This window comes from Podarcis filfolensis (assembly GCF_964270895.1).
Source record: "Podarcis filfolensis genome assembly, chromosome: 5".
Taxonomy (NCBI): domain Eukaryota; kingdom Metazoa; phylum Chordata; class Lepidosauria; order Squamata; family Lacertidae; genus Podarcis; species Podarcis filfolensis.
The window spans coordinates 95,917,165-95,932,021 of record NC_139608.1 but is presented as its reverse complement, the minus strand read 5'-3'; the positions used below and the strand labels follow the sequence as shown (position 1 = coordinate 95,932,021).

General features: G+C 46.3%; 1 protein-coding gene and 1 long non-coding RNA gene across 6 annotated transcripts in view; both read left to right on the top strand.

Moving 5' to 3' along the window:
• Positions 1-5,881: 5,881 nt before the first annotated feature.
• The window catches only part of A4GALT (alpha 1,4-galactosyltransferase (P1PK blood group)), a 61,773-nt gene continuing 52,797 nt past the window's right edge, over positions 5,882-14,857 (top strand). The window contains exons 1-2 of one of the 5 annotated variants that reach the window (XM_083615960.1): positions 5,941-6,002; positions 6,142-6,346. The gene's annotated coding sequence lies outside the window, so the exon portion shown is untranslated. The other 4 variants (XM_083615961.1, XM_083615959.1, XM_083615963.1 and 1 more) reach the window with 4 other exon arrangements.
• LOC310763617 overlaps positions 10,285-14,857 on the top strand; it is a 288,221-nt gene continuing 283,648 nt past the window's right edge. The window contains exon 1 of the long non-coding RNA XR_014548724.1: positions 10,285-10,437. This is a non-coding gene — a long non-coding RNA (uncharacterized lncRNA). The remainder of the gene's footprint in view (positions 10,438-14,857) is intronic.

Sequence of the window (14,857 nt, the reverse complement as noted above, 5' to 3'; positions counted from 1 at the left end):
TCCTAAGACAGCGCCATTTAGCTAAATGAACCTAGCAGTTTATTGCAGACAAGAGACACTGGTCCACATATGAAACAGTCAAGATCACTTAAAATGATTATTATTCAAGGAGATGAGTAACTATATAACCTTTAGAAGACATCTGAAGGCAGCCTTGTATAGGGAGGCATTTAAAATATTAAATGCTTTATTATGTTTTTATATAAGCTGGAAGCCGCTCTGAGTGTCTGTGATAACCCAGTCAGGTGGGTGGGGTGCAGATAATAAAACTATTATTATCATTACTTTCATGTGGAAAGTATTTTTGGCTTGCCTGGTGCTCTGGTGTTTAAATTCTTCTGTAGGATTTCTCTTGCCCACAAAGCAATGTGCAGCACCATGGACAACCCCCAGTGAGCAAAATGCTCTGACAAACACTAGTGGTGAACTAAGGACCTTACAAGCCTCTTCTTCCACCCCATCCTCCCCTACTTCATCCCCCTTGCCCAAAGAATGCAACCCCTGGCCTGCAGATGAACTTCTTCATGTTTCCATGACCTCCTGCCTAGCACAACCCTTGCAGCAGTCCTGGAGGGACTTGTCTCCTCCAGCAAATCAGGGGCATGAGAAGGCATCGGTGAGGGAACTGGCTGGGGCATCATCTTCAGGTTCTGCAGGCTCCTGACCAGCCTCAGAAGTCTGGTGATGTTCTCCAGAGGCTGATTCCCTCAGCCTGCTTATCCTCCTGTCACTTGGCCGGGGCCATGACAGTACGATGGATAATTGTGTAACCATCCACTTATTTGGCTGACACATGAAGCATGTTGCAGTGATCTTTTATCCGTGCTAAACAGTGGCAAATCAACAGAAAGGAGATCCGACATTGTGGTGCATGCAGGCTCCACATGCATTTGTAAAGGAAACGCTGTGAATCTTAAGAACTGTGGAAAGATTTAGAGCAGTGACAGATGACTGCTCTGTGTCAAAATGAACATAAGAACAGCCTGCTGGGTCAGTAGCCATGATGTGAAAGTATAAAAATAGTACCATGTCCCATGAGAAACCTTTTGAAATCTGCAGCCAGACAGCTTTTATGACAACCAAGCTGTGGCCATGAGAGATTTGTCTAAAAAGAAGAAGAAAAGAACTCTGCACTTCTCAGCAACACTGACTATTAGGGGATAGGCAATCGCAGGTCTTCTTTGTGGCTACCCAGACTTACAGGGTGATCTTATCCATGTCTACTCAAGAGGAAGCACCAGTTAGTTTGGTGGGATTTACTTTTCCTCTGCACAGCCATTTGGAAATTGTCTGGGGAGTCTGTATGTTTAGGATTGCAGCCTTAGGCTGCTAATTGTAGTACATCGATGTCAACATTTTAAATTGTTTCTCGTAAATGATAGCATCATAATTAAGGAAACAAAGCACATGGCTCCAATTATCTCAGAGCAGTGCGTTCCTGTGCTTAATGAACAAGGACCAGATGAAGTTGTGAAAGCCAAAAATGTAATGATCTGACACAGGAAAAGGAACAGAGTCAAGATAATGGAGGGAGAACCAGAACTAAAGGTCAAACTAGATATGATGTTAAAACTGTTAGAGACAAGTTTGGAAGCAAGATTCCTACTCTCCAGTAGCAGAGTTCAGCACAATGGCAATTGCTCCAAGCACATTTTGCATCTATCCTCATCCACCTTTAAACAAATGTTCCTGCTTCGGTCACAAAAGCTTGGCTTTGCAAATAAATGAAGATTTTACTCAGTTTCAGACTCAGCAAACTTTTTACATTCATTGGCAGTAGAATGAAGAAGAAGAATTAAAGTTCCAAATGACTTCATAAGAAAAGTACTTGGTTTCCTTACAAAATGGATAATGTAGTCTTTTGGTTGGCAAAGATGCAGGGTATAGAAATCTCATTTTAGGGATATTTTAGTCACTTGAACTGGGAGCCATTCCACATGGCTCCTTCTTCAAAGAGAAGAGAAAGGGGGGGAGGCAAAGACTGCTGAGAGCCTGCTAAGCCACTCCCACACTGAAGACTTGAGCTCAGGGTTCAGTCTGCCTCTTCATGAATGCAAGTGCTAGACATTAACTGGATATTTCAACAAGAACTGCCTTTTGACATCAGATCTGATGTAAAGCTTGGCGTTGTGCTTAGCAGTAGTGTGTGGTCAGTGGACTAGAGGGACTAGGCTAGTTCCCTAAAAGGGCCTTGTTTCTCTCATGGCCACAGCTTTGGATTCAAACAGAATCCAAACATGGTTCTCAAATGTTGCTCTCAGTCACTCTGCAGCTTGCTCCTTTTCTCTCTCGCTCACATCACTTCACTCTCAATTCCAAACTCTGGCTTTGAATAAATTCCAGAAAGTTGCTGGCTTAGAGATAAACTACAAGAAGTCAGAACTCATGTTCCCCCCCAAGGAACAGAGCAGACTACAAAATATATGTCGTCTGAAATTGACAGTTTAAAATTTGGTAGTTTTAAATATCTAGGTGTCATTATCCCAAAGGAAAGAATGTGTAAGAAAAACTTCGAGTCCTTTATTGCAAACAGTGAGACAAGATTTATCGGGGCGGGATAAATTTCAGCTTACACGGCTTGGGAGGAATGCAGTGCTGAAAGCAATACTGCTTCCTAGATTTTCATTTCTGTTTCAAACTGTGCCCATCGAGATGCCACTGGATTTTTAAAACAAGGGGGGCAGGCAATGATAGAATACTTTAGTGGAGAAGTTAAAGAGCCACCAACAAATAAAGCAACTCTTTCCAGAGTGGTTAGAGCAGCTGGTTCCACCATGAAGAGCCTACAAACTTAAAAGGACTCTGCTGATTGAGAATGAGACAAGTGTCCCAGGGGTGGAAATTGAGAATGGCAGGCAAACAGCCACCGTTGCAGCACCTGAAGGGCATGAGGGAAAGTGAGGAGCCATTCTTATGAGCCATGCTTTTGACAGGGAACAAATTGGCCCATTGGTTCGCCCCAGAACCTCCCTTCCTAGATTCTCTGAGATTTCGGGGTATATACAGGGTGGGAGGATGAGGAGCAAGACTTGTTCATCAAAGGGAAGCCTTTGCCACTGCAGTCCTCAGAATTCAGCTGAGGATCTTCTGCAACGACTCTCCTTAGAACAAGGGCATGTATGCTTACCTTGTTCGGTGGCGGGGAGTGTTTGTGGAGAGCTCTTGGTGGAGTTGTAGCAGTTTACAACACACTTACTGACCAGCAATATAGGAAGAGAGGAGGCTATTCTAGGGTGTGGGAGACTGATCTGGAGGGGGATTGTGCAGTAAACGGAAAGAATTCCAAGAGTCATGGATGGTGCCCAACCCCCTGTAGCTTGACAGCCTGTTAGTAGGGACTGGTCATCCTACTGCTGGAGGGAATGTCAAAGGTAGGGATCACTAACCCACAGTAGGATTGCCCAAGCAAAGGGTAGCTTTGGTAGGCAGACTTTGATGTCATAGCTAGAGTAATGTAATTATTTGTATGAATAATATATAATTATTTGTATGGTTTAAATAGATTTTATATATGTATATAGTTGTAAATCTATTATTTAATTTTTATTATTCCCACTATATTTTTAGTGTTTATGATCAGCAATCAGAACTAAAGGCGAAGTTTAAATAAATAGAGAATGATCTGGGTTAAAGACTGCTCTTGCTGTCCTTGTTTTCAGGGCAGAGAAGCTCTAACACACAAAGACTTATTAATCATTCATCTCCTAATGGAGATTGAAAATTGCATGGAGATTGGACATTACATGAAAAGTGAGAATAATTTTGCCTTGAGATGCTGTGGTGGAGCATGGCAGCTCGCTCTGGCTGATACCGTTGTGCATCAGTGCAGGTTTGCTTGGGTGGGGAGGAGGTAACTGAGGAAGGACTATTCTCCCTTATCTTTCTTTTATTGCCTCTTAACTGAGAATCTGAGGCCCCCCATTTCTCAGAAAACATATTGGATAGAGAACCTGAGTTTTGATCTGCACATATGTATATATGCAGACAATGTGATTTTGTCAAATTGTTTGAAGCAATGTATACCCTCTGGAGTCACGGTCTGTTTTATTGTTTTGCGTGTGTTGTAGTTAAACTTACAACAGTTATTCTTAAATGTATCTTTGAATCCTGTGTTTGGACTCTGCCTATGCTGAGGTGATCTGGATTTGCTTCAGCTATAAGCTTCATGAACATGGTGCAGGCGAAAGGGTTAACCCCTCAGTCATTACCTGGTGGCCCTAATCTGGATCTTGACCTCTGTCATGGCTTGAAGAAGAGGAAGAAGAAGAAGACACATGTTTGAACATGGGATTCCGTGCCAGGTCTCGTTTGATCCACTGATTCACAGATAAAGGGATGAGGAAGAAATTTGTTTTTGTTTGCATTGTAACTCCCATGGCCCAGGAATGTACAAAGACAAGGAAAGTTTCTTACCATCCACTTTTTATTCAATATTTACAGAGAGAGGCTTTGGAACACAGCCTCTTGGATAATGGCGTTGTCCTGAGTGAATCTCCACCCCCTTTCCCCCCACTTCCTCATTCGTCATCATCATCACCTCCTCTACAGGTGCTGCTAGGTGCCCTCTGTCTTTGACCTCTTTGCTCTTCTACTTTTAAAGCTTGCCGGGTTCTGGGAGATGGTGGGTCTGGAATGCTTTCTAGTGACAATGTGTCAGCCAGCTGCTGCTCCAGCTCTGCCTGCTTCTCCTCTGCCATTATTTCCCAACTGTTGTAATTCTGTCTTCCTCTTCCTCCTCCCTGGAAGGATCCAGCTGGGGAGGCAGTCTCCACCATTCCTCCTCTGTCCAAGCCCTGACACACTCCTTGCCAGCAGAGCCGTGGCCCCCTTCCCACCAGCCATTTGCTCAGGGGGGAGCCCAGCTAGCTGAGGGCACTTGGCAAGCATGAAGCAGGCACACCCATGTCAGTGCACACAGAGTGGCCTCGCCTGCTGCTCCTCTCTGTGAGCATTGGTTCCACTGATGCCAGATGAGGAGCACCGGCTGGGCCATGCGTAGCGACGCCCCTCGAAAATCCACGCCCGAGGCCATGGCCCCTCTGGCATGCCCTCTGCCTGGTTCTCTGTGGCTTCACTTCTCGCAGTGAGAGAACCGCCAGAAGGCCCTTGGAGCTGGACCCCCGTGGAGATATTCCTTCAGGTATACAGGGCTGAAGCCGTTTAGGGCTTTAAAGGTGGTCATGAGGTGGTCTTGGGCAATTCTCACTTGACCACAACCCCAGTTTTCAATATGAGGAGAATACTTCTCTGCCTTTCAGGGCTGCTGTCTGGATTCCTAAGTATGTGAAGCATTTTGAACCCTTGAAATACGCAACATAAACACTAAGCGGTATTATTAATTACTTGGTGATAAATGGACTGCATTATTAGCCATATTGTGAGAGGTTTGTGCAGAAATTACATATCTCTCTCAGCACTGTAAGCTCCCCACTTCAAAGGCAGAGAAGACCTTTAAAGTAGCTATCTCTGTAAATAGTCCTAATCAGTGGCATTTGTCTAGAAAAAGAGAGGCTGGAGCCCACCACGAACTTCTTCCTTGCTCTCTTAGAATGGTAATGGCACATACCTGAGAGGTGCTGAAGCTGAGCTCCAGCTGGAAAAAGATGCCCTGCTCCTAATTAACCTGTTTACTGTAAACAGATCCAATTAACCTGTTACCTGGCAGGGATTCCTGAGAGCGTTAGAGTCGTACCCCCTCAAGAATTGATATTTTGCTGCTGGGAGAACAGGCTTAGTTTCCAAGTTCATCATTTCTCATGAAGCTTTCTTTGCCTTCAGTGGTGCTCTTAATTTGCAAGGAACTGAGGAAGGAAAGGCTGACGATTTTGTTTGGAATGCTTACAGCCGAGTGTCATATTACAATTTCCTAGTAAATGTCTGTAAGCATTGGGAGAGGCCTTAAAGCATTTTTTTTTTTGCAGGGACTCGCTCTCAACAAAACCCACTAATCGGTATTTGCTGATGAATTAATCACCTGCTGGACTGATGAGCTGAAAGCATTGGTGAGTAGTGGAAAACTCTCTGTGTTGCTTTCATAGGCACAGGAGATGCTAGTGCGGAGCCTCCCCTACAAAGCACATAACAATAACAACTGTGAGCTTAGCGGCCAGCTTGTATTATTTATTTTTTTCTGGCAAGCAGGACTTGAGCTGGAAAGAAAAACAAAGGGAGAGGTGTGGCTAGAAGGGGCTTGGAAATGATGACAACTCCACTATCTGGGAGTGGAGCTTTTTCCTTTTTGGAGAAATGGCAAGGAGGCTACTTAGAGAAACAGTTGCTGTCTGTTCCGAAAGCATCTGGCACCTGCCAGAAGTGCCCATCTCAAGAGAGCCCATCACTTTGGAAGGTAAGCCTTTATTTTCTGAAGGCGGCTGGCAAGGGTTGCTTTGGTGAGACTTTACTTGAAGGCTTGAAGCTGGAAAAAGCTCACAAAGGAGGAGAGGAGGGGGTGCCTGGCTGCTGTGTAGCCTTTGAGATGCCGTCCCTTCTGGGCAGGAGGGTGGGAGTGGGAAGAAGTTGTGGCCTTCAGTGACTTTTCTTGCACTGTGGAAGAGGCACACATCTGCTGGAGAAAGCTCTCTGGAGGGTTAAAAGCTTTGCGTGCAAGATCTGAGAACAGTCAGTGAAACTGCGTTTCTTCGTCATGATTGGATGGGGAATAAGAACACAAGGAGTACAACTTTGTGCAACATGCAACTAACTCGAGGGGGGTTACTACCATGAGATGTCCTCTCTCTCTGATGACGTTCACATAGGCAGACAAATGCATGGCGCAGGATAGTTAAACACAGCTCCATGTACAGGGGCAGTAAATCTTCCAGGTGGCTGGGGTTCAGCAACAGAGGGACACAATTGTGTTGCGTCCTGCTTGTGAGTGACCAGGCACTTTTGACTGGCTAGTATTTGAAAACAAAAAGCTAGGCTAGCTGGTCTGAGTAAGCAGGACAGTGTTGATGTTCTTATCAGGAGAGGTGAAATGTAGCTGGCCAGGAAACTTGTCATTTACACTTATGTAAGAACAGAAGGTTTATTGCTAGGTCTCCATTTCCCCATTCAGGCCTGGTCTCTGGCTATAGTTCAAACAGGGAGTGCTTCGTCTTCAGTATTATTAAACCTTTTGACTGTTTTTGATAGAAAGTATGGAATAAACATAGTGGATAAAGGCACATCTGATGATATGCACACAAGGGGTGTCATAAGGGACTAGATTGCCAAGTCAACCTCTTTGCTAGTAAATTATGCAACAAAAGAACCAAAACATTTTCATTTTGTTTTAAATTTATGAGCATTAAATATACTATATGTTTGATTGAAAAGTGCCCCAGACTCTATAAGTACCTGTAGGTTAGTCATTAATTAGCAGGGCTTTGAAAAGTGCTTCAGGATTCTCTTTTGTTTTATTATAACAGATTTACGTGGCTGAGATTTCCCCACTCCTGCTGTTCTGGAACTCATTTGCATAGTTGATCCTGATTAAATATTTAAAGAAAGAAGTTGAAGCATTTAGGACAGAGGTGAGAGGGAAGATAAGAGTAAAAATTGGGATATGAACTGAGAGAGAGAGAAAGAGAGAGAGCAAGCTGGGCTTCCGGACAAACACTAGATGGGCACGTCAAGGGCCTTTAATAGCAAATGTCTGAGTTCCAAGAAGAAGTTATGCCAGCGTTCTCAAATAAAGTATGTTGGTGGAATTCTTGCGTTCCAGGTCCATGAAGTCATATTGTGCTTTAATCTTTATTTTTTGCTGTGAATCAGGTTCACTCTTCAAATTCATACCACAGCACCGCAAATGAGATTTCCTCCACCTTGACTAATTGGAAGGGAAGAACAAATTGGTTCTTTATCTCAATGCAAAGTATCTGAAATTATTCGTGCAACCTTCACGTTAGTTTCTTTACAGCCATCTTGAGTAATTGAAACTGAGTATAGAAAAAAGTGTGGAAAACACGGGACTTTCTCCTTCTCCCTCCTTCTCCCCAATGCTATTATCTCTCTGCTGAAACTTGGAAAGTACATTTTAATTCTTTGTAATCTGGATGTATTCTCACCTGGGAAGGGAGACTGGAATGTACTTCTGCCATATGTCAGCAGCAGAGCACACACATTGCCTGCTGTAAATATCTCTATTTAAAGGAGGTTCAAGGAGCAGGAACTGGGAAGAGCTTGTGCTGGAGTCAATTCCCAGACAGAGGAGACCAGGCTGGGCTGACACAGACTATGGGCCTTTCTCCACACTAACTGTTTAGAGTGATATAGTTGTGTGTGTGTGTGTGTGTGTGTGTGTGTGTGTGTGTGTATGTATGTTGTTTTTTTTGCATGCTGCCACATGTCATCGTCCATTATTCAGTTAGTATTCTGGAATAATGTGCTAAAAGAAACCCTCCAATTTTCTTCTAGGCAAAGGTAAAGGTAAAGGTACCCCTGACCATTAGGTCCAGTCGTGGCCGACTCTGGGGTTGCGGCACTCATCTCGCTTATTGGCCGAGGGAGCTGGCGTACAGCTTCCGGGTCATGTGGCCAGCAAACCAGAGCAGCGCATGGAAACACTGTTTACCTTCCTGCTGGAGCGGTACCTATTTATCTACTTGCACTTTGACGTGTTTTCGAACTGCTAGGTTGGCAGAAGCAGGGACCAAGCAACGGGAGCTTACCCTGCTGCGGGGATTCAAACCGCCAACCTTCTGATCGGCAAGCCCTAGGCTCTGTGGTTTAACCCACAGCGCCACCTGCATCTTCTACTACTGCCCCCCCAATCAATTGGGGCTGTATCAATCAATTGGGGCTGCGGGCTGTTTGGGAGGTGTCTGTTCTGCCCCACTTCCACCGATTGGTGCCAGCTGTCTAATTGTGATCACAGTTCATAGGATCTTATGGGAGTGAAAGACAATGAGACTGATTAAAAGTCCTGCCTACAGCAGCAGTAATTGCTTTGATAGATGAAATTTCATCACACAACAGCCAGTTTTGCCATGGCTCAGGAAGACACATAGTTTCTCTTCTTATTTTCTATACATCCAAAAGTTTTCAATTACGGTAGCAGTAATTGTGCCCTCGTTGACTACAACACTGTCATTGGGTGGTATAGACACACCCAGTCCAAGATCTGTTGATAAAGTATTCAAATCCATCCATTTTATTTTGGAGGGTAATATGCCTGGAATCTCTGTCATGCAATCTCATAATTAGCTTGGTGTTTTTCACTCAGTTGTAACCTGTTAAAGAAATCTAATACCTAGCAATATTTATAAGAATTTCTACCTCTCTGCTACATTTCTGGAAAGAGTGAGTTGTTCTGGAGTTCTGAGTTGCTTCATCTTTTTATTTATCTCCCTCTCTCCCTGGTACGTCTTCCACCTTCCTTGTTGCTTAGTGCAGTCAGTCCAACTTGCACTCAACCACTTTTGGTACCGTTCTTGGATTTATAACTTGCAGAATCCAGGTTGTCTATAAATATTGTTACTGTTGATGTCCATCTGTCTCGAGAGAGAATGGAGTTGACCCTCGGGGGGGGGGTCAAACCATTGTGTTAGCAGCACCAAAGTGACCTCCCTGGGGTGCAAGCCTGGGCGGTGTGTCTGGAGGTCCTGGGCTGCCCAGATGACAAGACCACCCTCTTGGCCTGGCTGATGTTGCCCAAAGGAAAGCAGAGTACAGTGGTACCTCTGATTACGTACTTAATTCGTTCTGGAGGTCCATTCTTAACCTGAAACTGTTCTTAACCTGAGGTACCACTTTAGCTAATGGGGCTCCCACTGCCATCGCGTGATTTCTGTTCTCATCCTGAAGCAAAGTTCTTAACCCAAGGTACTATTTCTGGGTTAGCGGAGTCTGTAACCTGAAGCGTCTGTAACCTGAAGCATCTGTAACCCAAGGTACCACTGTAATACATCTGGCACCAGCTTGGCTGCAGGAGTTGCTGGAAGAAGGCATGCAAGGCGCCGTCCAACCATCATAGGGACTTCACTTGGAGGGTTTACTAGTACAGAACACCAGACATTTAAAAGCACAATTTGTTAAGGGCGCTGGGAACTGTAACTCTGCAAGAGTTTCCTGAATTCTTTGCGAGTGGTTGAACAATATGCCAAAGTATCATACCTGAGACACTAAGCCTGTGGTTTAGAAATCTCTGCCCCAAGTGAAGTAGCCTGTAATAAATTACAACTGTGGAGTATAACCTCTGCATATGTATAGCTATCCTGCCCACCTAGTAGTTTGAAAGCACGTCAAAGTGCGAGTAGATAAATAGGTACCACTCCGGTGGGAAGGTAAATGGCGTTTCCGTGTGCTGCTCTGGTTCACCAGAAGTGGCTTAGTCATGCTGGCCACTTGACCCGGAAGCTGTACACCGGCTCCCTTGGCCAGTAAAGTGAGATGAGCGCCGCAACCCCAGAGTCGGCCACGACTGGACCTAATGGTCAGGGGTCCCTTTACCTTTATGTACAGCTAGTTGTTCTCCGTTATGTTGAGACATGGAGATTCGTATTAAACGTCAAAGGAATCTCCTTCCTTGGAAGTTTTTAAGCAGTGGCTGGATGGCCACCTGTCATGGATGCTTTAATTGAGATTCTTGCATTGCAGGGGGATGGACTAGATTACCCTCAGGGACCCTTCTAATTTCATTGAGCCTGCTTAATTGCTCTCATGGTAACTGAGATCATTTCCTGCTCTGGTTAACCCTTTCATGCATGCAAGTGAGAATCAGTAACTGTATGGTATATTACTACAAGTTGAAAATGTAAAATCCCATAGTTACTTGAATCTATCTCTGGCACTAGTTGAAACTTGTAAGCTCCTTGTAAGATGAAACAGAAATAAAGAAATCCTACAATGCTATGTCCATGGAAAATGTAGTATTCGTATTAATAAAGCTGGAGATTGACAAGGCTTCAGCTGAATTGAGTAGTATTACACTGCGGGAGGCAGTGGAAGACAGGCGTGCCTGGCGTGCTCTGATCCATGGGGTCACGAAGAGCCGGACACGACTAAACGACTAAACAACAACAACACACATAGTGGCTGGACGCAGCACTTTCCTTTGTATAAAAGTCTCATCTTTATAGGCAGAAGAAAGATCTGAATGGCAGGTGCTGTTTACAACTTAATGTTCATAATTTGGGCAGTATTGTTGAGTGTGCGCTTCTTTTTTTGCTTCCTCCCCATCGTGAGAGTTAAGGTCTAAATATGGTTGATGTCAGCTGGACTTCGTTTATTAAATAAATATTTCTCCCCCGGGGAAAAATCAAACTATTAATAGCTGTCCTAAGAATGTCGTATTTTCCTATGCTCAACGGTAAAGGCACAGCATAAGAAAACATTTTGATTTCGTCTTAAAGCAAAAATTCTGTTCTCTGTACTCGCTGGTGTCTGCTGTGTTGAGATTAAGGAATTATGTTAAAACCAAGAGATCTGACTGTAGGATAGTTCAGTTGGACTGTGTGCCTTGCCAGCCTGGGTCCTGGCCAGAGTTGCTCAGCAAGTGACCAAAGCGCTGCCTTTAGGGGGGTCAAGGAAGCAGCCCACAAACTGAGAAAGGTGGGAGAGAACGGATGCAGAGAGGGCTGGCAGATCCTGGCAAAGCCTAGTATAGAATTGGGAGGGAAGGTAGAGGATGGCACAGTTTCTCAGCATAGGAAATACTTTCCGACAGGAGGAACTGTTGTAGGTCAAACCACGCAGGAGAAAGGGGGAACGGACGGCTTCCCCAAAGTCCGCTCCCCGGGACCGGCCGCAGGGCGACGCTGGATTCTTGCCCATCATCGCTGGATCCTGCGCGGTGATCCTCTCTTGCATTGGATTGAGCCTTTTGGTTTTGCGTTGGATCCAGCAGCCCGGAGTTCCCTGCCTGCGCAGCCTCTTCCCTCCATCTCCCGCTTGGAGCATCCACGCGCGTTGAGTCCAGCCTACAATCCAGGCAGGAGCGCGCAGCTGAAGTTCCTGCGGTGGGTGAGTGACCCTGAGTGACCCGCGAACTTGGCACGGGCTGGCGAGGTGTCCTTGTGCCGGCCGGGTTGGGTCCTGGGCTTGAAAAGGACGAATTCCGAGGCGCCTTCTTCGTGCGCCAGGGCGGCTCCCCGGCCCCTTCCTCCGCGCGCCCTCCGTCCCACCCCTGCCCTGGGGTCGCGGGTCTTTTGCTGCTTGGCGGTGCCTCTCTGCATTGGGTCCTGGAGAACATGCGATGCTCGGCGCGCGCGAGTGCGCTTGCTTTTTTGCGCCTTCTTCTTCCTCGCATCGCTTCTCCTTGCGCCAGCTTGCTGCACCTGTGTGCCTGAGCTTAAGGTCCCGGTTTTCTCTCTGCCAGCCGACTGCCTTATGGTTGTGTCTGTGCGCTTCAGAAGGTCTGGGGGACTTGCTCATCTTGGCCCTTGCCTCCTCCACGCCGAGTGTTTGAAGGCAGTTTGCCCCCCACCGCACCTCTTTTTGCGCGCGCGCGTGTGAAGAGGTTGAGCCGCAGGTTAGAGTGCCATTTCGCTCCACGTTTGTTTGCGCTTTGGGCGAGGCTTGATCCCGGGTGGAAAAAGGTAAAAGGCAGATCTAGATGGATCCTCGTGAATTCATATGATTTTTTCATTCAAATTAAATAAAACCACCATGATACTGTAGACCATGTCTTACTCTGTAGACAGCATCAAAAAAATCATGCATCCACTATTTCGTGGGGCCGCAGGGGCGCAAAAACATGGTTAAAAAACACGGATCCTCATGGATCCTCATGATTTTTGCACAAGACCAGCTCAAAGTCACCATCAGATCAAACATCATGGCCAGGGGCACAGCATCCACCACAAAAATCACGGATCCACGGCTTCCTGGCCATACCGTGGCCCAAAAACGTGGTTCCGAACCACGGATCCTCATGGATCCTCACGCTTTTTGCAGAAGACCAGCCCAAAGTCACCATCAGATCAAACATCATGGCCAGGGGCACAGCATCCACCACAAAAATCACGGATCCACGGCTTCCTGGCCATACCGTGGCCCAAAAACGTGGTTTTGAAGCACGGATCTTCATGGATCCTCATGATTTTTGCACAAGACCAGCCCAAAGTCACCATCAGATCAAACATCATGGCCAGGGGCACAGCATCTACCACAAAAATCACGGATCCACGTCTGCCTGGCCATACCGTGGCCCAAAAACATGGTTTTGAAGCATGGATCCTCATGGATCCTCATGATTTTTGCAGAAGACCAGCCCAAAGTCACCATCAGATCAAACATCATGGCCAGGGGCACAGCATCCACCACAAAAATCACGGATCCACGGCTTCCTGGCCATACCGTGGCCCAAAAACGTGGTTTTGAAGCACGGATCTTCATGGATCCTCATGATTTTTGCACAAGACCAGCCCAAAGTCACCATCAGATCAAACATCATGGCCAGGGGCACAGCATCCACCACAAAAATCATGGATCCACGCCTGCCTGGCCATACTGTGGCCCAAAAACATGGTTCCGAACCACGGATCCTCATGGATCCTCATGATTTTTGCACAAGATCAGCCCAAAGTCATCATCAGATCAAACATCATGGCCAGGGGCACAGCATGCAACACAAAAATCATGGATCCACGCCTGCCTGGCCATACCGTGGCCCAAAAACGTGGTTCCGAACCACGGATCCTCATGGATCCTAACGCTTTTTGCATTGGGCCAACCCAAAATCACTGTCAAATCACACATCATAGCCAGGAGCACAGACTGCACCACAAAAAACTGAGATCCACGGTTTCCTGGCCATACCATGGCCCAAAAACGTGGTTTCAAAGCATGGATCCTCACGGATCCTCACAGTTTTTGCATTGGGCCACCCCAAACTCACTGTCAAATCACACATCATGTCCATGGGCACAGCCTGCACCACAAAAAACTCGGATCCACGGCTTCTTGGCCATACCGTGACCCAAAAACGTGGTTTTGAAGCACGGATCCTCATGAATCCTTATGCTTTTCGCATTGGGCCACCCGAAACTCACTGTCAAATCACACATCGTAGCCAGGGGCACAGCCTGCACCACAAATAACTCGGATCCACGGCTTCCTGGCAACTCCATAGCCCCAAAACGTGGTTTTGAAGGTCGGATCCTCATGGATCCTAACGCTGTTTGCATTGGGCCACCCCAAATACACTGTCAAATCACACATCGTGTCCAGGGGCACAGCCTGCACCACAGAAAACTAGGATCCACGGTTATCTGGCAACGGCATGGCCCAAAAACGTGGTTTTGAAGAACGGATCCTCATGGATCCTCATGCTTTTCGTATTGGGCCAACCCAAACTCACCGTTAAATCACACATCATCTCCAGGGGCACAGCCTGCACCATGAAAATCACGGATGCATGGCTTCCTGGCCACTCCGTGGCCCAAAAACGTGGTTTTGAATCACGGATCCTCATGGATCCTCACGCTTTTCGTATTGGGCCAACCCAAACGCACCGTCAGATCACACGTCGTAGCCAGGGGCACAGCCTGCAACACAAAAATCACGGATCCACAACATCCTGGCCACACCATGGCCCAAAAACGTGGTTTTGAAGCACGGATCCTCATGGATCCTCATGATTTTTGCACAAGATCAGCCCAAAGTCATCATCAGATCAAACATCATGGCCAGGGGCACAGCATGCAACACAAAAATCACGGATCCATGGCTTCCTGGCCACTCCATGGCCCAAAAACATGGTTTTGAAGCACGGATCCTCATGGATCATCACACTTTTTGCATTGGGGAACCCCAAATTCACCCTTTATTCAAATATCTTGTACATAACCACAGATCTGACCACAAACATCATGGATCTACTGCTTCATGGCCCTGGCCAGATGCTACCCTGGATATATTGGCCAATTTTTAGGTG